Here is a 25,283-nt window from a genome sequence, read left to right as displayed (position 1 = left end):
CTCAGAATTCTCAAAGCACAGAATAATAAAAATGCCTTATACCTATAAATTTAAAATTTAAAATATAAACAGGATTGTATACATAATAAAAATAAACCTCTTGAAGTCCTCATACCTGGTGCATTGACAATGAAGAAAACTTTCATACTGTCAGTGGTCTGGGAATTCATAATTAAGCTTTAATATTAAAAATGAAACATGTTTTTGACACAAAAATGGAATCAAATGATTAAAATCATTCTGGTAAAATTATTGTCCTAGAACATAAGTGTAATTGAGGTGCCTAAACTCAATGGCTTAGTACAGGACTCAAACAACAGTATATTATCCATTTGAAATAGTCTATTTTATCATATTCTTGAACAAGGTATTATGTAGTTAGTTATTGATGTTAATGTCTCAAAAATAAGATTCTTGACTATAATTTTCAATATATATGTTCTCTACAGTGCTGTACAGTAATAATATTTATTCTAACAGAAAATACACTAATAAAATGCCAGCAATGAATAGGAAGAAAAAAAAGAAAGTGTCCCATTATGCAGATTTAAAAAAAAATCCAAGCAAGGAGAAAAATAAATGTTATATTCTTAGCATTGAAATACAAAGTGTCATAGACAGTTTTTGTTGTTGTTGTTGTTGTTTATCAGTTGGGTGTAAAAACATCATACAAAAGAAGCAAAAGTAAAAGAAAGTAACTTTTGACAGTTTGCTTCTAAATTTACATCTATCATGTTTTCTTTTTTTTTTATTTTTGATGGTATCTCAATAGACCCAGTGGTCTGTTTTGATTCACTGATAGACAAAAGTTAACCATCAATTTTTATTAAATAAAGCAAATCTGAGCTAATTAATTTTGAAAAATGAGCACTATGTTCTAGTAATTACATTGTTATACCCACCAAATTTTATGTCTACTTTCCAACTTTGGCAAGTAGGGTATATCAGCTTTAGGATATACCTCTATCCTGAATGGTTGTATTTACATTAGTATCAGGCACAGAGGGCAAACAATATTAACTACACTTAATGGCTGTGGACCTGTCATGTTGTTCAACATCACTTCATTATTACATTGATGATACGCCATAGAAACGTAACTTGGTAAAACCAATTTTGATAAACATTTAGCTTAATGTCCCAGAATCTATGGATGACATTGAGTAAAAACGTACTGTATAATGATTTAATCAATCAGTTTCTCTATGCCCCAGTGATGTCCTCTTAAAATGGAGGAAGTATGTGCTTTAGAAGATTTTGTAAGAATTAAGTAATGCATATAAAACACATTGCCCAGAATGACATCATGGCAAACAAAGTAAGAAGTCATCTTAGTTTCTTCCCTTAAAGATACCACAAGTTGAACAAGCACAACTCAACAAAAGATTTCCTGCTAAACACACAAACATATCTGAGAGATATGTCCATGGACACATGTGAAGGTGGGCATATGGGAGAAAGCAGGAGAGGCAGGACAGGGGAAAGTACAAAGAAGGAAGCTTAAGATGCAGTTTGATGCTTAGTGTGGCCTCAGCTGATGTGGAAGCAGTGAAGGGTAGTGTTTTAGCCCTCACTGGGCAGCCCAGAGTGGTGGGAGGGGCAGAGGCAGCATTTCAGCCTGAGTGGTTGACAGACATGATGGCTGAGCTCAATGATAGAGATAGGGGCACTGTGCAAAGGTGCAGAGCTGTGGTCAGGCAGTCAATATTACCAGGGATAAAACAAAGCTGATTAATGATCACATCTTTCCTTACCCTTCCTTCCCTTGCCTGGCTCCAGCTGATGCAAAAACAGTGGAGGTATAATGTTGCAGCCCTCACTCAGCAGCTAGGAGAGAGCCAGAGGGGCAGAAGCATAATTCCAGAGTGGCCAGTACACACTGCAGCTAAACCCAATAAAAAATAATTCTGCAGTAACAAGCCCATCTTTCTTTGACTCCTGCTGCCCCATTAATGGCAGTAAGACATGGTAGAGGCAACTATACCTCAAATAGTACAATGTGGTTGGCAGCCTATGGTAATAAAGAGGCAGTACCAGGAACTTGCAGACATGGACCCCCATTACCTGCCACATCACAGCATGAGAGCGGAACCCTGCAAACCAGCTGACCTTGTCACAGAGGGGATACACACCTTCTTGGAGAATATGGGGCATTTTCCACAGTCAAGGCAACGTTGTCCTACAAAGATCCAAGAAGTCCCAGTAGTGCAGATAAGATAAAACAAAAACTTAGGCCATACCACAACATATTGGAAAACAAAAGAAAGACTTCTACTCATCAAACTGATAAATTGTGAATAACAAGAGAGTACCTAAGAGAAAATTTCAAAACCTCAAATACCCAGGCACAGAAATAATCCATCGAGTACCATAAATAAACAAGCTCAGAACAAAAATGAAAAGTCTTTTGAAAACAATCTTAGATACATGAAAGATTGTGGTATAAGTAACAGAGAATTCAAGATAGCACTTCTGAAAAAAATCAGTGAGATAGAAGAAAATTCAGAAAGTAAGATGTATGAACTCAAGAATAAAATCAATGAACTAAAGGAATAATTTACCAAAGAAATTAAAACACTAACAAATAGAAAAAACAGATTCTGGAGCATGAGAAATTAATAAATAAAATGAACACTTAATTAGAGAGCTAAGGAAATACAGAATATGAGATAAAAGAGAGAATTAGTGAACTTTAAGATAGAAATCTAGAAATGACTAAGATAGAAAAAGAGGGAGAATTTTTAAAAAATGAAAGAACTCTGAGAAGTATCTGACACAATCAGAAAGAGAAATATAATATAATGGGTATACAAAAAGAAAAAAAAGGGTAAAGGAAACAGAGAAGCTATTCAAACAAATAGTTTATAATGACTTCATAAACCCATAGAAAGACATGGCCCTTGAATTCAACACGTTAAGATAATATTTAATTATTGCAATACAAAAAACACCTTCTGGAAAACTCATTATATTAAAGCTGTCAAAAGTCAATAACAAAGAGAGAACCCTTATGGCATCTCAAGTTGTTTTGTGGGACTGTAAACGATAAAAGAAATCCCATTAGAGGTTCATCAGGTTATCCAGTAGGAACATTACCAGCAAGGAGAGAATAAAATCAAATATTATGGAAAGAAATCACCAACCAAGAATAATACATTTAACAAAATAATTATTTAGATATGAAGGAGAAATGAAGGCTTTTCCAAACAAACAAAAAATGAGGAAATTTACCACCTCAAGATCTGCATTACAAGAAATATCGAAAGGAACTTCTACCTTCATAGAGAAGAAGTTTAGGTCTTCTACCTAAAACAAAAATATAAAAGGTAACAAGACTGTGAGTAAGATGAAAATGAGACAAAAAGAAAATACAGAAACAGAAAATTGCAACTCTGTATTAGAATAGGGTATTAAACAATCAAATGTAACATAAATGCTAAAGAGAGTAAAAACATTTAAAAATAGATTCTGTAACTTGCAGACAAACAGGCAGAATAAAAGAAATCATTTGTGAGGAAAAAACATAAAAGGAGGAAACAGGACTTTCACAGGTGGAGGGAGAAAAATGCAATTAGGATAAAAATAAATATTGCATTATAAACCTTTTTTAATATTGTATTTATTTATTTTTAGATAGAGGGGAAAGAATAGAGAGAGGGAGAGAAATATCAATGTGTGGTTGCCTCTCATGTGCCACATACTGGGTATCTGGCCCACAATCCAGGCATGTGCCTTGACTGGGAATCAAACCAGTGATTCTTTGGTTAACAGGCTGGTGTTCAATCCACTGAGCCACAGTAGCCAGGGCTACAAACTTTTTTAAAAAAACATAAACAAAATGGCAACCACACAAAAAAAATCTGAAAGTACTGTAAGCAAAATAAAGAAGTGGAAACAAATGGAAAATATTATAGAATACCACCAAAATAATACAGCAGACAGAAATACAAGGTAAAATAGAAAATAGAGATACAGAACACCAGAAAACAAAATATAAAGTGGCTTTAGTAAATACTCAGATATTAATAATCATCCTAAACATAAATATACTGAATTCACAAAAAAAGAGCTTGAAGCACCAGGATGGATTTAAAAAAAAAAAAAGAGCCTACCAAATGTTGCCTTCAGGAGTTCCATCTCAGCTACAAATTAAAAAATATGTATATTTAATTTGAAGATTTGGAAGAAGATATTTTGACAAATGGCATCCACATAAAAGTGGACATAGATGTATTTCACTAGACAAAATAAAACTCAAGATACAAAAGGTAACAGAGGACAAAGGTGGAACATTTAAATGATAAATGTGAATATTTTATAACAATAAAAGTGGTATTTGAGAGAAGATGGCAGCAAAGCAGTCAGGAGCTGAGCCCACTTGCTTGTGGACTCAACAGACATACTTAGCCAATCTTTCAAAAAACAAAGTGAACAGCCAACAGAATATTAGCTGATATGAAGTTTGGAAGCCAAAGAGTGAAGAGGACGCTTCACAATGGGTGCAAACAAAACAAGGAAGGAATTGTGACAACCAGTAAGCACACTGGAGGAGAGAACACGCCAACAAAGAAGCCACCAAAAAGTAAAACCCAAGTACAACAAGACAGCCCACACAAAGAGAAGAAAGGGCGACCCTAGAGCATACAGACAAGGAGCTCAAAGAGACTGCACCACTTGGTCCCACAGAACCCCTACCACAGAAGTCCACCCAACAAAAACAGGCAGGCAAAGTGGATCAAACACACACAGAAACAAATGAATGAACAAAAAGAGTCACCTAAAATGTGAAGTCAAAGAAAGAACCTCCAGTTGAAAAAATGGAGGAATCCCTAGTAAAAGGGATAAATGAAATTGAGGCAAGCAATCTACCAGACACAGAATTCAATAAAATGGTTATAAGGATGCTCAAGGAATCAGTGACAAATAAAAGGAACTGAGTAAGAACTACAACAATATGAAAAAGGAAATAGAAACTATAACCAAGAAATAAGAAAAAATAAAGTATAAAATCTCTGAAACAAACAAAAAAATACACTAGAAGGAATAACAAGCAGTCTGGATGAAGCAGAGGACTGAATTAGTGAGCTGATAGACAAAGTAGAATAAAATACCCGCATAGAGCAACAGTGAGAAAAAAGATGCAAAAAGTATATGGATAGTTCAAGGGAATCTCAGGACAACATGAAATGTAATATGATTTGAATTTCTATTCAAATCATACAAATACCAGAAGGAGAAGAAAAGGAGCAAGGGATAGAAAACACCTGTAAAAAATAATGACAAAAAAATTCCTTATCTAGTAGAGGGGAATAGACATGCAAGTTCAGGAAGTAAAGAGGGTCCCAATTAAGATGAGGCCAGAGACTTACTCTAAGACACATCATAATTAAAATGCCAAATTTTAAACACAAAGAGAAAATCTCAAAGGCAGCAAGGGAGAAACAGGAAGTAACATACAAGGGAGCTCTGATAAGGCTAGCAGCTGACTTCTCAACAGAAACACTACAATTCAGAAGGGAATATCAAGAAATACTCCAAGTAATGAAAAGCAAAGGCCTGATACCAAGATAACTGTACTCAGCAAGGCTGTCATTTAAAGACAGGCAAAATAAGGTTTAAAGAATATACCTCCACCAAAACGCCATTGCATGACATGCTAAAGGGATTGCTTCAATATCATGAAGTTGTAGAGTGAGAGAGGAAAACACAGATACAAAAGGAAAAACTGCAATGACATTAACATTAAATGTAAATGGGTTAAAATCACCAGTCAACAGACACAGCGTAGTTGAAGTAGAAAAGAAAACATAACCTGCATATATATTGTCTACAAGAGACTCACTTCAGAACAAAAGATCAATACAGATTGAAAATGAATGGTTGGAAAAAAAATTCTAAGCAAATGGAAAGGGAAAAAAAAAGCTGTAGTAGCAGTACTTATATCAGACAAAATAGATTTCAAAACAAATGCCATAAAAAGAGACAAAAAGGCCATTTCATAATTCTAAATGAAAGAATCCATCAAGAAGCTGAAAACATGGTAAACATATCTACACACAACATGGGATCACACATATATATAAAGGAAATCTTAGAGGACTTCAAAAAACAGATAGACAGAAACACACTTATAGAAGGGGATTTAGAATAAACCACTCTCAACCAACAATGGACAGATCTTTCAAACCAAAAATCAACAAGGACACTGTGGCATCGTGGAGAGCATTATGCTAAGTGAAATAAGCCAGGCAGTGAAAGACAAATACCATATGATCTCACCTGTAAGTGAAACCTAATCAACAAAACAAACAAGCAAGCAAAATATAACCAGACACTTTGAAATTAAGAAGAAACAGACAGTAACCAGAGGAGAGGTGGGAGGGGATAATGGAAGGAAATGGGTGAAGGGTTTTCAGGAACAACTATAAAGGACACATGGACAAAACCAAGGGTGGTGGAATCAAGTGAGGGAGGTGGAGATGGCTGGGGGGAGGAGTGGTGGTGGGAAAAGGAAGACAACTATACTTGAACAACAACAACAAAAAAACCCTCAACCACCAACTTACACTGTCTACCAAAATTAATTAAAGATGGATAAAACACTTAAATAGAAGTTGTGACACCATAAGAGTCCTATAGGAAAACATAGGCAGAAAAATATCAGGTATCTCACATAGCAATATTTTTATGGATACACCCCTAGGGCAAGGGATATAAAGGAAACAATAAACAAATGCAACTACATCAAACTAAAAAGTTCCCACTTGGCTAAAGAAAACATCAGCAAATGGAAAATGGAACCAACTGTATGGGAAATCACATTTGCCAAGGATACCTTGGACAAGGGTTTGATTTGAAAAATATATAAAATACTCTCCTCTGTCCATGCCAGCAAGACAAGCAATCCAATTAAAAATGGGCACAGGTTCTGAACAGACACTTGTCCAAGTAGGTCATATATACAGAGGGCCATAGGCACATGAAAAATTGCTCAACATCATTAGCCCTTAGAGATATGCAAATTAAAGCCACAATAAGATACCACTTCATACTGGTCAGAATGGTCATCATTAATAAATCAACAAACAAATGCTATTGGGGTTGTAGAGAAATGAGAACCCTGGTTCACTGTTGGTGGTAATGCAGCCTGGTGCAGCCACTTTGGGAAACAGTATAGAATTTCCTCAAAAAAACTAAAGATGGAACTGTCTTTCCGACCAGACATCCCATTGTTGGTACTTTACCCTAAGAATCCTGAAACACCAATTTAAAAGGACCTATGCACCCCAATGTTCATAGCAACATTATTTATAATAGCTAAGTGCTGGAGGCAACCTAAGTGTCCATCAGTAGATGAGTGGAGCAAAAAATGTGGTACACAAAGGAATACGACACAGCAGAAAAAAGAAGGAACTTCTGTCCTTCCCAAAAGCATGGATGTAACTGGAGAGCATTACACTTGGTGAAATAGACAAGCAGTGAAAGACAAATACCATTTGATCTCACCTATAAGTGGAACCTAATCAACAAAACAAACAAATGGGCAAAATAGAACCGGAGTCTTGGAAATAAAGAACAAACTAACAGTGACCAGATGGGAGGTGCAAGGGAGATAATGGGAGAAAGGTGGATAAGTGGCAAGCAAAGGAACATGAATAGAGGACTCATGGGCACAGACAATGGCAGGGGATTAACTGTGAGAGTGAGGAGTGCAGGGTAGGGGTGAACAATGTGAAAAAATATAAGACAACTGTAACTGAACAACAATAAAAAGTGATATTTTTTAAGCAAACACATTTAATATATATGCACCTAACCTAGAAGCACCAAATATGTAAAGCAATTACTAACAAACCTAAAAAGAGAAACTCACAAAAATGTAATAACAGTAGGAAACCTGAATACCCCATTGATATTAATATATACATTACCCAACCAGAAAGTCAGTATGGAAATACAGGTTTAATGACACGTTAAACCAACTGGACATAATCAGTGAGCTTTCCTTTTCAAAATGTCAGAATATACATTTTTCTCAAGTGCATATGGAACATTCTCAAGGATAGAATACATATTAAGGCACAGAATTATTTTCAATAAATTTAAAACTGATATCATAAAACATGTAATCTGACCACAACACAATGAAACTAAAATTTAAGAACAATAAAAATCTCATAAATACACAAATATGTTGAGATTAAAAAAAAACATGGTACTAAACAACTATTGAGTCAACAAAGATGAAATCAAAAATGAAACAAACACATGAGAATGACGATGTGACATATCTAAATCTGGGGAATGCAGCCAAAGCAATAGTAAAGGTGAAGTTGATAACATCACAGGCCTATGTCAAAAACAAAATATCAAATAAATAATCTAACATGTCACCTTAAAGAACTAGAAAAAGAACAAACAGTCCAAATGTCAGTAGATGTTAATAAATATTAGAGAAAAATATAAACAAAATAAAGTATAAAAAACAAAAAAAAAGCTACTAAAACTATGAACTGGTTATTTGAAAAGAAAATTGGACAAATCTATGGCTAGACTCACTAAGAAATAAAGAGAAAGATCTCAGATAAATAAAATTATAAACAAAGTAGGAAAAGTTACAACAGACACCATTACAGAATGGACCCGTTGTAGGAGACGAGATACTGTTACCAAATGAACTCCCCCTCTCCCAGGAACCCCTGCACTAGGTTTACCTTGCCTGTCACCAGGGAATTATGTGTCTCAATGCCAGAGTTTGGTGAAAAGAAAAGGAACTATTTATTTGATGTGGATCCTGGCCCGCGGGATCCGTGTGTTGTGGCAGCAATGGACAAATTCACATGGACTACAGAAATCCTGTGGAGAAAAAGGGAAGGCATAGTCACTCTCTAAGCGAGAGAGAGGGAGAGAGGGCCAGAGAGAGCCCAAGAGTGCCCGACCCCTGCCTGGACAGCCTTTTATTGCTTTTCTGGGCACATTACATGGAGGACGCTCCTCATTTACTATGCACAGGTTTGCTTTAGGTGATTACCTTTTACAGACAACAAAGGAAAGAACGCTGCTAATTATTCCAAAGAGAGGGATGATACAGATCAAAGGGGAAAGTGGTTGAACTGGTTATACTCCATACTTGGGAGGCTTGGCACAGACTTTAGGAAGTTGAAGATACTCAGTAAACATTTGCTGCCTCAATCCGGGGTGAGGGAGTTTTAGCAAAAGCAAGTCTCATAGCATCCTAGGTACAATGCAGGCCTGATTCCCCATGGGAGAACTTGTCCATGGGCGTGGGTGCTGTGTGCCAGACCTCACACCCACTGGCTTTTCTGAGTGGAAGCTCGGCTACATTTCCCATGCGTGGAATGGTTCTCTATATTTATTCAAGTTATACAGACTTAGAATAATGACTTAATGACTTCATTAAAATCCCAAAGTTCCTTAAAACACCCACAAACATACACAGTCCTTCCTCCCTACCCGTGCCCAGTCAGGGGTACTTTATTTCAGGAAAGAAAAATAGAAGTCTGTGGCTCAGGTAGCCCCAGGTTCTTCCCAGAAATCTGTGCTCCACTGGCAGGCCTCCCACAGTTCCCAGCACCATTAGCTGTCTTGCCCAGATCTCCATTTCTTAATCCAAACCTACATTGCACCTTCTCATGGTCCACCAGCAAGTGTCCTTTCACCCCTTTCCTTCCCTGCAAGGTCTCATATTGTCCCTGTCCCTACTGCTGCATTGTCTCTCCTGCTTCCTAAGACATGAGGCAAAGGGAGCCCCAAAACTGTGTGGTTCCCCCAAAACCATGTGGTTCCATACCATATGGCTGCCATGCCTGAGTTTAAATCCCAGCATGAATCTTCCTCTTCATCCTCATTTTTCACTCCTCCCACAATCAGCTACACCTGCCAGCATTCCCAGCTCTTCCCAGCTCTTTGGGGCTTCCATAGTAAGTCCAGGCAGGTGTGGTCCCATGGCATAGAGCAAACTGTCTCTACATTTTCACTGAGGCTCTGTGACCAGGGGGAGCTGCCTCCCATTTATGTCATGGGTCCAAGTCTCTCCCATCTCCGTGGCTCAAAGCATGGAAACAGCTACTAAACATAGGTATAAAACCAGCCAAAAGTTATAGATATGCAAAATAACTCTCAATGGCACTGCTCCCTGTGTCCCATTTCCCAGTTCAGACATGTGAGGGTGAATATACTATATTTTATAATTCTTGGACACCCCGATATCCTGACACCATTATAAATACCTCTTTTGAGGGGGGGCCCTGGCTGCACCCTGTTACACCATAGGAAAAGAAAACAAAGGATTATACAAGAATACTGGAAAAAAAAAACTTTATTTTTTAACTATATTTTATTGATTATGCTATTACATTTGTCCCATTTTTTATCCCCTTTATTCCCCTCTGTCCTCTATCCCCCCACCATCATTCCCTGCCCTCAGTTCATTTCCGTGGGTTATATATATCCTTTAGCTTTTCCATTTCCTATACTGTTCTTAACATCCCCCTCTCTATTTTGTACCTACCAATAATGTTTCTTTTTCCCTGTACCTTTTCCCCATTCTCTGTCCTCCCTCTCCCAGCTGATAACCCTCCAGGTGATCTCTATTTTTGTGAATCTGTTCATGTTCTTGTCATTTGCTTAGTTTGTTTTTGTTTTTGTTTTTGTTCTTTAGTTGATGTGGTTGATAGTTGTGAGTTTGTTCTCATTTTAATGTTCATATTTTTGATCTTCTTTTTCATGGATAAGTTCCCTTAACATTTCATAGAATAATGGCTTGGTGATGATGAACTCCTTTAATTTGACCTTATCTGGGAGGCACTTTTTCTGCCCTTCCATTCTAAATCATATCTTTACTGGATAGAGTAATCTTGGATGTAGGTCTTTACCTTTCATAACTTCGAATACTTCTTTCCAGCCCCTTCTTCCCTTCAAGGTTTCTTTCGAGAAATCAGCTGATAGTCATATGGGAACTCCTTTGTAAGTAACTGTCTCTTTTTCTCTTACTGCTTTTAAGATTCTCTCCTTATCTTTATTCTTGGGTAACTTAATTATGATGTGCCGTGGTGTGTGCTTCCTTGAATCCAATTTCTTTGGGACTCTCTGAGCTTTGTGGACTTCCTGGAAGTCTATTTCCTTTGCCAGAGTGGAAAAGTTCTCCATTATTTTTTAAAAGAAGTTCTCAATTTCTTTCTCTTCCTCTTTTCTTTCTGGCACCCTTATGATTCAGATGTTGGAATGTTTAAAGTTGTCCCAGAGGCTCCTAATCCTTTCCTCATTTTTTTTTTAAATTCTTATTTCTTCATTCTGTTCTGGTTGAATGTTTATTTCTTCCTTCTGATCCAAACCCATTGATTTGAGTTCTGGTTTCTTTCCTGGGGGATGTTGGTTCTCTTGTACATTTTCCTTGATTTCACTTTGCATAGCCTTCACTTTTTCCTCTATTTTGTGACCATATCCAACCATTTCTGTGAGCATCCTGATTACCAGTGTTTAGGTAACACTGGTAAGTTGTCTATCTGTTCATTGCTTAGTTGAATTTTTTCTGGAGCTTTGATCTGTTCTTTCACTTGTGCCTTTTTTTTTGTTTTGCCTTGGAATGCCTGTTACATAGTAAGGGGTGGAGCTTAGGTATTTGCCAAGGCAAAGCACTGGTTGCTGCAGTGTGGTGCTATATGTGGGGGAGGGTTCTGAGAAGGAACCATGCTGCTTGCTTAGCTCTGGGCTGGTTTTCAGCCATTTCCTCTGCTACCTACAAGTACATTGGGCTCTTCTGGTGCTGATCCCTGGGTAGGTGGCTTTGTGTACATTCTAGGACCCTATGGATCTCTCCAGTGAACTCTGCTGTGAGGCTGGGAGTTTCTCCTGCTGCCTCAACTCACACAGTTTTTTTTTTTTTTTTTTCTTTCCAATCAGAGATTTTTAGGCTTTATTTCCCTGCATTAGAACCCTGGGTTGCCTGGTCTGTCTCTCTCCCTCCTATAGGTCTGGATGAGTGTCTAGTCTTTAACTCCTTGGTTATTGGACTTCCATACAGTTTGATTTTCTGGCAGTTCTGGTTATTTTTTTTTTAAATTTATTGTTGTCCTTTTTTTGGTTGTGAGAGGAAGCAAAGTGTATCTACCTTCACCTCCATATTGGCTAGAAGTCTGAAAAAACTTTATAACACTAAATTTGATAGCCTACCAGAAATGGTTCTTAGAAGTAATTCTTAGAAATATATAACTTCTACACTGAAACATAAAGAAATGGAGAACCTAAATATGTCAGCCAACAGAAAAAAATTAAAACAGTAATCAAAACCTCTCAGAAGCCAAAAGTCCAGGACCATATGACTTCACTAGTGAATTCTAACAAATATTTTAAAAGATTTAATATCAATCTTTCTCAAACTATTCTAAAATATTTAAGCAGTAATACTTCATAATTCATTTTACAAGGCAAACATTACCCAGATACCAAAACTAAGAAAAGAGAACCCACACACGCAAAATTGTAGGCCAATATTTCTGATGAACATAGATGCAAAAATCATGTATAAAATACTAGCAAATCAAATAAAAGGGATATTTCAACATATACAAATCAATCAAGGTGATACATCACATTAATAAAGCAAAAATAAATATCATGCAATCATATCAATAAATACACAAATATCATTTAACAAGATACAACTACACTTATGATTTAAAAAACTCAATTACTGGGGTGGGATGGAGGGATGGGGGAGAAAAGGCATATGACTGTAATTGAATAACAATAAAAATTTTAAAAACTCAATTAAATGAATTTGGAAAAAAAGTATAACAACATAATAAAGGTCATATATAACAAGTCCTTAGCTGATATTTCACTAAGTGGTGTAAAACTGAAAGTTTTTGATCTAAAATCAGGAGCAAGACAAGGATGAACACTCTTGCTACTGTTATTCAATATAGTACTAACAGGTTTTAGAAGAGCAATCTGGCCAAAGTGGGAGAAAAAAAAAAAAACTTATCCAAATTAGAAATGAAGAATTAAAATGGTCATCATTTGCAAAAGACATAGAAAACCCTGAAGGCTCCCCCCAAAAAATTATTAGGAGCAATAGACTGTTCTTGGGAATGTACAGTGCGGGGGGTTGACTGTGGGGGTTTGGAAGGGGACAGCAATAGGGGAAAAGGTGGGATAACTGTAACTGAACAATTAAGAAATAATAATAAAATAAAATACAGTAAAGTTTCAGGATACAAAATCAATGTACAAAAATCCATTGTGTTCTTATATACTAACAATAAACTATCAGAAACAGAAATGAAGAAAACTTTTCATTTAGCATCTTAAAATAGCAATTGGAACAAAAAGGATAAAACAACTAGGAATAAACTTAACAAAGGAAGTGAAAAAACTATACATTGAAAACTGCAAGATCATGTTGAAAGAAATCAAAAAAGACACAAAGGAATAAAAAAGATGCTTTGCATTCATAAATTCAAATAGTTAACATTGTTAACCATATTACCTAAAGCAATATACAGATTTAATGCAACCCCAATAAAAATCACAGTGGCATATTTTATAGAAAAGGAAGAAAAATTCTCAAATTTATAGGGAACCACGAAAGATCCCAAATACCCAACGGAATCTTGAGAAGAAAGTTCAAAGCCAGAGGTATCATACCCTGACTTCAAATTATACTTCAAAGCTACAATAATCAAAACACTACGGTGTTGTCAAAAAATAGACACATGGACAAGTAGAACAAAATTGAGAGCCCAGAAACAAACCTTCATATTTATGGACAACTCATTTTTGACAAAGAAGTCAACAACATAAAATGAATAAAGAAAAGCCTTTTTAAAAATATATTTTACTTATTTATATTTAGAGAGAGGGAAAAGGAGGGAGATAGAGAGGAAGAGAAACATCACTGTCTGGTTGCATCTCACATGCCCCCTACTGGGTACCTGGCCCACAAACAAGGCAAGTGCCCTGGCTGGAAATTGAAGTGGTAACCTTTTGATTTGCAGGCCACCACTCAATCCAGTAAGTGACAGGAGCCAGGGCAGAAAAATCTTTTCAATAAGTGATGTTGGAAAAATGGAACGTCTCATGCAAAAGACACCACACACACACACATTTCAAGATGGATTAAAGACTTTACTATAAGACTGCAATGATTAAATGCATAGAAGAAAACATACACGCTAAAACTTAATGACCTTGGTCTCAGAGGAGTTTTTGTGAAATTGTTCCCAAAGGCAAGAAAGGTAAAGGCAAAAGTGTTTGAATAGGAGTACATCAAACTGAAAAGCTTATGCATAGCAAAAACAAACAAACAAAAAAAACAAAAAAAACCCAACCAAGAACAACATAACAAAATGGAAACCACCAAAATTGGAGAAGATACTTGTAAATAATACCTGAGAAGAGAGGTTAATATAAAAAATATTAAAGACCTCATACAACTCAAAATTTAGAAAAGAGACAGAGGGAGAGAGAGAGAAAACCCAAACAATCCAATTTAAAAATGGGCAGAAGAATTTAAAAGACATTTTTTTGTTTCCAAGAAGAGATACAAATCATCAGTGGATATATTAAAAGATGCTCACCTTCACTAGCTATATGGGAACTGCAAATCTAAACAACAATGAGATACCACCCCATACCTGTTAGAATGTCTATTAACAATAAGACAAGAAATGATGTGTTGGAGAGGATGTGGAAAAAAGTAAACCCTTACTGACTGCTGGTGGAAATGTAAAATTGTGCAACCAGTATGGAAAAGTGTATGGATTTTCTTCAAAAAAATTAAGAATAGAGTTACCATACGATCCATCAATTTCTCCCCTGGGTATCTATGTGATTTTGTAAACACTTATTCATAAAGATATATGTATCATTATGTTCATTGCAGTGTTATTCACAATAGTCAAGAGCCGAAACAATTTAACTGTCTTTAAGAAGGACTATTGGTTAAAGAAGATGTGGTAAATACTATATACAATGGTATACTACTCAGCCATTAAATAAATGAAATATCACCATTTGTGACAATATGAGGTGTGTCATAATAAATGAAGTAAGTTAGAAGAAAAGGGCTAACCATATGATTTGCTCATATGTGGGCTATAAAACAAATGCAGCAAACAAGGAAAATTAACAAACTCATAGACACAGCCAACAATACAAAGGTTACGAGATGTAAAGGAGGGTTATGCAATGGTAAAGGGGGTAACTTTGTGTGGTGATAACACAATGTAACCCAAAATGCAGGTTTGGCTGGCAGCTGCTAGTAAAAGGCAGACTTGGGAGAAAGTTACTGGTACAAAAGGAAAGAGGATTATTCAGGCACCATGACCTGCATAAATAGTGGTCTCCCATCTTAGAGACCATCCCCTGCTTCCTGCTCAAATCTGTAGTTCTTAAAGAGATAAGGAGGGGAGAGCTTTTCTTTTTCTATCCAATTATCTTGCTAACTTTTGGCACTCTGGCCCAGTTCATTCATCTTCCTAAGCATAGCTTTCAGCATGCTTACTGTAAGAACCTCCCCCTGACACTATCTTGGCCAATGGGAGAGATTTCTGATTCTGTCTACAGCAACAACAATGTATTACACATATAATGGATTATAAAGCTGTACAACTTCCCTGGATGGTATGGCCCAGTTGGTTGGATCATCATCCTGTAAACTAAAAGACCATAGGTTTGATTCCCTGTCAGGGCACATGCCTAGGTAATAGGTTCAGCCCTTGGTCAGGGCACATACAAGAAGCAATGATCAATGTTCCTCTCACACATCAATATTTTCTCCCCCTCTATTTCCCTCCCTTCCCTTATCTCTAAAGTCAATAAGCATGTCATCGGGTGAGAAAAAAATGGAAAAAAGATGAATAAATGGAACTTATATAATGTTATAAAACAATCTTATCCTGATACATCTAATTTAGTAGAATGGAAATATGACATTTTTAGTAATGAGAAACTACATGCTTTCCAAGTAAACATACCATGGACAGACAATTTTGAAAAGAATATTTGGGTATATTTGCTCCTTATACCAATATTTTGCTGAAAAGGACTTAAATATATCATATATACAAACTCTGACATTTTTTTTTCTTCAAAGATGGCAGGGGAATAGGTGGATTTTGAATTCACCACCTCCCAGGACCAAAGCAGAAATACAACTAAAATTGGGAAACAATCATACTGCAAAACTGACTGAAGACCAGCTGAAGAAGACCCTTATAACTAATAAACAAGAAGCCACAGCAAGACTGGTAGGAAGGGCAGAGACACAAAAGACACTGGTACCCATTTCCACAGTTGGTACCTGATGTGCCAGAGGGATATCTCAGCTACAGGAAATTCCCTCTGAGAGGTGAATGACCTAAATCCTAGGCTGGGCCCCCCAGACAAGAGCACCACAACTTGGAAGAAGCATGCAGATAGCAACCAATGGTGAAGAGTAAGGAGTTTCTGTCTACCAAGAAGAGATGGAGGCCACTGGAGACATAAGCAACCTCTTAAACAGCTAATGAGGAAAATTTCACTTGAAGCAAATTACTCTGGAGACAAGAGGGAGAGGGCAGTGTGGACTGGAATCACTTAAAAACAGCCTGGAAATTGTGGCACTAGGGAGAGATCTGGCAGTGAGGGAGTCGGAGGTGGTCAGCCATCAAGATCCCAGTGCTGCGTCATTCTCAGATACCACAGATGCCATTTTACCAAGGTGGAACAATCTTCTCTGAGTATCATCAACATGGAGGAAAGTAATTACCTTAGCCTCTGAAATTTTTCTCACCCCACCCAGCAGAACTTAACCCAGCTGAGAAGTCATCAACATAGGCTGATGCGTAGAAGTCTGGGTAGATTCAGGTGTGTCAGAAACTGGCTTTAGAACAGGGTCATTCCCCCCACTTTCTCAAAAACCTGACTAGAACTTTCCCTTCACAGGAAATTCAATGGAAACACTCCCCCCCCCCGCCCCAGCTTCTAGCAGGTCCAAACTCAGGGCTCCAGCGGCTAACTCTGACTAATGGGGGCTCTGCCATGCCAAAGTTAGGGCAAAATCCAGGACAGACTCAGTCATGTTGACTCTGGGGAAGAGGATCATACTGACCAACTTCTCCGAAGTCTGAACAGCACCTCCTCTTTATGGGAGATCCACTAACCCAATCTTCTCGATTCCACCAGATAATCTATCAGTGACTGAGCCTAACAGGAAGCCGATGATCAGAGGCAGGTAGAGCCAGATCCCCAGCTACCTTGGGATGGTAGCTGGCCTGCTCCCAGGTAAAAGCAGGCTGTGGAGCCCATATTGGTTCTTCCTCTGTGAAGTCAGGCCCAGTGGCACCAGCCTCAAACTGTGCATCACTTGTAGGCTTAAGCAGGTTGTTGAGGGCCAGGAATGGACAGAGTCTGACACAGATCTATTCCAGAGTCCCTCTTAAGGGGCCCAAAACCAACACATGAAGTGGCCAGCTTCAGACAACATCAGAGCAGGATCCAATAAACTTGACAAATATCACATCCAGAGGGAGATTACAGCAGACATGAAATTCTGCCAAGGAAAATTATTTTAATTTTTTTTGCTTTTTTCTTTCCTATTTTTTTTCTCCTTTTCCTGCCTTATTTTCTTTTTCCTTTCTGTTTTCTTTTTTATTCTTCTACTTTGGTTTTCTTTTCTTACTCTTTTTAATTTTATTTTGCTTTACTATTTACATTTTTATTTCTATTTATTTACATTTTATTTTTATTATTTTTATTCATCATATATTATTTATTTTTTATTATTATCATTTCTTAAGCACCTGCAGAACAGCTTTGTGTCATGATCAAGGTTGAGCTTTACACTCAACCAGCTTAAGGGAGAATCTCACAAACAAACAGGCCAAGAACAATAAAACACAATTATAACAGGAAATCACAGATAACCCAAACAAAGGACATTTTTAGGGCACACAGCTCAGGAGATAAAGTAGACTGCACTGCTGGGTCCACAAATCACCTACTATATAATGCCATGACAAGAAGACTTGGAGTCACAGCAGATCTATTTAATACATGGAAGCAAATACAAAATTACAGCTGAAATGGAGAGGGGAAAAATAAAACAGGCCTAAAGTGGCAGAATAGAAGGAATGCCAGAAAAAGAAATAAAAGTAATAGAGGCAAACAGTCCACCATATATACAGTTCAAAGTAATGGTTATAAAGATGCTCAAGGAACTTTGTGAGAATTAGAATAGCATGAAAAAGAACATAGAAATCATGGAATAGAACTAGTTGGATATTCCATATCTAATATCAAGAATACATTGGAAGGTATAAAAAGTACATTAGATGAAGGAGAGTATCAAATCAGTGATTTGGAAGACTAGGTAGAGCAAAATACATAAAGAGCAGCTAAAATAAAAAGAATAAGAATAGTTTAACAGCACTTTGGCACAACATGAAGCATAACAACATCTGCATCATGGGGATATCAGAAGTAGAAGAAAGAAAGAACATGGGGGAGAACCAAGATGGAGGCATAGGTAGACACACTGCACCTCCTCGCACAACCAGAACTGACAGAAAATCGAATGGCAAGGAAGCCTGAAAAACAAGGAGATAACAAAGAAACATTCATCCAGACCAGTAGGAGGGGCGGAGATGGGCAACCTGGGCAGAGAGAACTCACGTTGGGGCGCAGCACCTGGACCAAGACTGCCGGAGTGTGGGATGAATGGGGCAAGCAGTCTGCCCCCTGCGGCCCCACATTCACGCATAGATAAACCGAGAGGGCCGGACTCAGAGTGGCGGAGAACAGGGCAGGTGGGTAGCAGACCCCATGGCCTCACATTAGTGCATAGATAAACAGGGATGAACAGCGGGAGAGCTAAGCAGAGAGCGCAGCCCAGGCCTCCAGCTTGGGGAAATAAAGCCTCAAACCTCTGATTCAAAACACCTGTGGGGGTTGGGGCGGCAGCAAGAGAAACTCCCAGCCTCACAGGAGAGGTTGTTGGAGAGACCCACAGGGGCCTAGAGTGCACACAAGCCCGCCCACTCATGAACCAGCACCAGAGGGGCCCAATTTGATTGTGGGAAGAAGAGGGAGTGACTAAAATCCAGAGGAGAGTGGAGCAAGCGCCATTGGTCCCTCTTGGCCCCTCCCCCACATACAGTGTCACAGCACAGCAACCAGCATTACCCTGCCCCAGGGAACACCTAAGGCTCCGCCCCTTTATGTAACAGGTGTGCCAAGACAAAAAAAAAAAAAGGCCCAAATGACAGAACACTTCACTTCAAAGTTCCAGAAATAATTCAACTAAGCAGCAAACAGGTAGCCAACCTATCAGATGCACAGTTCAAAACACTGGTAATTAGGACGCTCAAAGAATTTGTTGAATTTGGTCGAAAATTAGATGAAAGGGGGATTGGAAGATGGCGGCAACATAGGTGGGAGCAGAATTCACTTCCCCTCAGTGCCAGGGAAATACCTAGCTGATCTGAGGAGCAGAGCGAACAGCCAACAGTACTCCAGCATATACGAAGATTAGAGACCAAAGATAGAGGACACTGAAAGATCTGACGGTAAGAAGAGTGCTCAAGGACAATAAGGTCCCCGGGACCCGGGACCGCGCGGTACAAGGGCTGCAGAGGCGCCAGCCCTGGCGCAGGGGCTGCTGCAGGAGTCCTGAGAGAGGGCCAGGCTGCGCTGTGAGCAGCCAGGTGCTTGATTGGACCAGGGGGGCTTGAAAAGGAGGAATTTCTCAAAAAGAAAAAGAAAATAGAGACACTCAGGGGCTAGTTAGAGAACTCTCGGTGGTGGCCGAGGCCCCTGGCGCCCCTCCCCCCTCCGCCCCTGGACTGCGAACGGGGAACGCGGGATAAGCAGCACCGGCGCTCACCTGAGGTCCGGTTGCGCGCGGTAGCGCGGGCGCAGATTAGCGAACGGGGCCCGTACATGAAACCCCGGAGGGGCGCCCACACCTGAAACCTCCGAGATCTTTTGGAGCAGAGACTAGCTGCTCCACCCACAGACCCAAAACCTCGGAACCGAGGACCGCGTGATTCGGTCCCAGGGCGGCCCCGCCCACCCGAGAGTCTCAAGCCCCGGACAGCTGGATCGGGCCCCCAAGCGTAGAGCCTCTGGCTCGGCGGCGGGCTGCGCGCTCACCAAGCCTAGGGCCGGCTGGATGCGCACTTCCCAAGCACAAAGGGGCTGGCGAGAGACGTAACACCAAGGCGGCTGAACCAGCAGTTTGCGGCGCGCCAGCCTCCCTAGCCTGGGCGGCTCGATCGGTCGGCCGGCTGCGCGCTCAGAGCCCAAATAACGTCACAAACCCGAAGCGGCTGGATTCCCCTGCTGCGCGCGCACGCGTCCGGAGCCAAAGCGGCTGGAGCGGCCACTCGAGAGTCCCAAGAACAAAGCTGCTGGATTAGCTGATCAACGGCCTGATTGCCTGCCAGGGACCACACCTACAAAACAGTGAAGAGTGTGACCCAGGAAGGAAGAAAAGTGAAACCAATCCTTCCAACCACCGCCTCCCGTTGCACAGACAGGACAACAGCAGAAATAACCTGAACGGTTTAAAGCCAACAGAAGATTTTTTTTTTTTTTCCCTTTTTTTTTTTTTTTTTTTTTTTTTTTCCCCTTTTCCTTTCCCCCTGAACTCCTTCTTCCTCTCTCTCTCTTTTTTTTCTTTCATTCCTTCTTCCTCCCATCCTTTACCATTTTTATGTCTTCTTCCTCCCTTCTTTTATCTATTTCTATGTTTTAATTTTTGTTAAAATTCCTTCTTATCTTGCCTCCGATCTTTCTTTAATCCTTCTTCCCTCCTTCCTCCCTTTCCTCCTTTCCTATTTCCTTTTTCCCTCCTTCCCATCTTTGGTTTTTTTTTGTTTGTTTGTTTGTTTGTTTGTTTTTTCCTTTTCTTTCTCCCCCCCTTTCTATTTTTCCCACAGGTGCGACAACAAAACCTGGAGTGCTGAAAAGACTAGAGTTAGACCGTGTTAAACACATAAACGTCAGCTCAAGACCAGTGAGCACAGGAGAGTAAGGAGACAGCACCACCGAATCCCATTGGCATTCTACCATAGAAGTTCATATCATAAACCCAGGGATTCAGAACAAAGCAATTTAAGAAGCAGAGGCCAACAAGAAGAGCCTCACAAACAATGGGAAGACAAAGAAACAATTCCCAAATGAAAGGAAAGGAGGAAGTCTCAGAAAGAATACTAACCGAAAAAGAGGCAAGTCAACTATCAGATACTGAGTTCAAAGCAATGGTCATCAGGAAGCTCACTGAGCTCTCTGAGCTCAAAGAGAACTACCAGAAACTACAAGGAAACTACAATGAACTTACTGCAAACTATATCAACATGAAAAAGGAAATAGAAAATATCAACAAGAGCCAAGAGGAAATGAAGAATACAATTTCTGAATTGAAGAACACAGTAGAAGGAATTAAAAGCAGACTTGATGAAGCAGAGGATCGGATCAGCGAGCTGGAGGATAAAGTAGAAAAAAACACCCAGAAGGAACAAGAAAAGGAAAAGAGGCTCAGAAAGAATGAAGAGGCAATAAGGGAAATGCAGGACAACATGAAACGTAACAACATCCGTATAATAGGAATACCAGAAGGAGAAGAAGAAGAGCAAGGGATAGAAAACCTGTTTGAAAAAGTAATGATGGAAAATTTCCCTAATCTGAGGAGAGAAAAAGTCACCCAAATCCAGGAATCACAGAGAGTCCCAAACAAGAGGAACCCAAAGAGACCCACTGCAAGACACATCATAATTATAATGGCAAATTTCCAAGACAAAGAGAGGATTTTAAAGGCAGCAAGGGAGAAAAAGGAAGTAACATACAAGGGAGCCCCAATAAGGTTAGCAACTGACTTCTCAATGGAAACGCTCCAAGCCAGAAGAGAATGGCAAAAAATATTCCAAGTAATGAGAACCAGAGGCCTCCAACCAAGACTACTTTACCCAGCAAGGCTCTCAATCAAGATAGAAGACCAAATAAAGAGCTTCCCAGACAAAAGAAGTCTAAAAGAATACAGCTCCACCAAACCAGCTCTGCAAGAGATGCTAAAGGGACTGCTTTAAGGAAAGGAAGGAAAAGAGAAAGACAGAGGAACACAGGTAGGAAATAATGGCAATGAATAACTACCTATCGATAATAACCTTAAATGTAAATGGATTAAATGCTCCAATCAAAAGACATAGAACAGCTGAATGGATAAGAAAACATGACCCACACATATGCTGCCTACAAGAAACCCATCTCAGGACAAAAGACTCACACAGACTGAAAGTGAAGGGCTGGAAACAAATTTTCCAAGCAAACGGACAGGAAAAAAAAGCAGGGGTAGCAATACTCATATCAGACAAAATAGACTTCCAAAGAAGGGCCATAAAGAGAGACCCAGAAGGTCACTTCATAATACTCAAAGGAAGAATCCACCAAGAAGACATAAACATTATAAATATATATGCACCCAACATAGGAGCACCCAAATACATAAAGAAAATATTGGAGGATTTCAAGAAAGATATTGACAGCAACACAATTATAGTAGGGGATTTTAACACCCCACTATCAAAAATGGACAGGTCTTCCAAACAAAAGATTAACAAAGATATTGTGTCACTTAACAATACCCTAGAGGAAATGGACTTAACTGATATATACAGAGCTTTTCATCCCAAAGAAGCAAAATACACATTCTTTTCAAGTGTCCATGGATCTTTTTCAAAGATAGACCACATGATAGGACACAAAGCAACCCTCAACAAATTCAAGAAAATTGAAATCATATCAAGCATCTTCTCTGACCACAAGGGTCTGAAACTAGAAACCAACCCCAAGGGTAAAAACCCAAAATACTCAAAATCATGGAGACTGAATAGCATGCTATTAAACAATGAATGGGTCAAGAACGAGATTAGGGAAGAAATCAAAAACTTCCTGGAAACAAATGAAAACGAACTCACAACAACCCAAAACCTATGGGACACAGCTAAGGCAGTCCTGAGAGGGAAGTTCATAGCAATACAGGCCTACCTTAAGAAGTTAGAAACAGTTCACACAAACAACCTAACCCTACGCCTACAAGAACTGGAGGAACAACAACAAAGACAGCCCAGAGCAAGCAGAAGGAAGGAAATAACCAAGATCAGAGCAGAACTAAATGACATAGAGACTAAAAGCACAATTGTAAGGATCAATGAATCCAGAAGCTGGTTCTTTGAAAAGATAAACAAAATCGACAAGCCTTTAAGTAGGCTTATCAAGAAGAAAAGAGAGAGGATCCAAATAAACAGAATTAGAAATGAAAGTGGAGAGATTACAACTGATACCACAGAAATACAAAGGATCGTAAGAAATTACTATGAAGACCTATATGCTAAGAAATTTGAAAACCTAGATGAAATGGACACATTTCTAGAAAAATATAATCTTCCAAAACTGACTGAAAAAGAAGCAGAAAACCTGAACAGACCAATATCAGCAAAGGAAATTGAAGCAGTCATCAAGAAACTCCCATCACACAAAAGCCCTGGACCAGATGGTTTCACAGGAGATTTCTACAAAGCATTTAAGGAAGAACTAACCCCTATCCTTCACAGACTATTCGAAAAAATCCAAACTGATGGAAGACTCCCAAACTCTTTTTATGAAGCCAACATCATCCTAATCCCAAAACCAGATAAAGACACAACGAAGAAAGAAAACTTCAGGCCAATATCGCTGATGAACATAGACGCTAAAATTCTCAACAAAATATTAGCAAACCGCATCCAGCAATATATTAAAAAGATCATCCACCATGACCAAGTGGGATTTATCCCAGGGATGCAAGGATGGTACAATATTCGCAAATCAATAAACATAATACATCACATCAACAACAGCAAAGACAAAAATCACATGATCATATCAATAGATGCGGAAAAAGCATTCGATAAGATACAGCACCCATTTCTGATAAAAACACTCAGCAAAGTGGGAATAAAGGGAGCAGTCCTCAACATAATTAAGGCCATATATGAGAGACCTACAGCCAGCATCACATTCAATGGACAAAAACTTAGAGCTTTCCCACTAAGATCAGGAACAAGACAAGGATGCCCTCTCTCACCACTCCTATTCAACATAGTATTGGAAGTCCTAGCCACAGCAATCAGACAAGAAAAAGCAATAAAAGGCATCCAAATTGGAAAGGAGGAAATGAAACTGTCACTGTTTGCAGACGACATGATAGTGTACATGGAAAACCCTATAGACTCCACTCAAAAACTACTCGACCTAATAAATGAATTTGGCAAAATAGCTGGATACAGAGTCAATACCCAGAAATCAAAGGCATTCCTGTACACCAACAACGAAACTGCAGAAACACAAATCAGGAAAAAAATCCCATTCGATATAGCAACAAGAAAAATAAAGTACCTAGGAATAAACCTAACCAAGGAGGTAAAAGACCTGTACTCAGAAAACTACACAACACTGAAGAAAGAAATTAAGGAAGATACAAACAAATGGAAGCATGTACCATGTTCATGGATTGGAAGAATTAACATCATCAAAATGGCCATACTACCCAAAGCAATTTATAGATTCAATGCAATCCCTATTAGAGTACCCATGACATATTTCACAGATATAGAACAAACATTACAGAAATTCATATGGAACCATAAACGACCTCGAATAGCAGCAGCAATTTTGAGAAAGAAGGACAAAGCAGGAGGTATCACAATACCTGATATCAAACTGTATTACAAGGCAACGGTAATCAAAACAGCCTGGTACTGGCATAAAAACAGGCTCATAGACCAATGGAACAGAATAGAGAGCCCAGAAATAAACTCAAATCTATACGATCAATTAATATTTGACAAAGGAGGCAGGAGCATAAAATGGAGCAAAAACAGTCTCTTCAACAGATGGTGTTGGGAGATCTGGACAGCTACGTGCAAAAAAATGAAACTCGATCACCAACTTACGCCATACACGAAAATAAACTCAAGATGGATAAAAGACTTAAATATAAGCCGTAACACCATAAAAGTCCTTGAAGAAAACATTGGCAGGAAAATCTCAGACATTCCACGCAGCAACATCCTCACAGACACATCCCCTAAAGCAAGGGACATAAAGGAAAGAATAAACAAATGGGACCTCATCAAAATAAAAAGCTTCTGCATGGCTAAAGAAAACAGCACCAAATTACAAAGAGAACCAACAATATGGGAAAGCATATTTGCCAATGATACCTCAGACAAGGGCCTGATCTC

Source organism: Desmodus rotundus, chromosome 2, assembly GCF_022682495.2.
Source record: "Desmodus rotundus isolate HL8 chromosome 2, HLdesRot8A.1, whole genome shotgun sequence".
Classification (NCBI taxonomy): domain Eukaryota; kingdom Metazoa; phylum Chordata; class Mammalia; order Chiroptera; family Phyllostomidae; genus Desmodus; species Desmodus rotundus.
Note: the sequence above shows the minus strand (reverse complement) of the source record.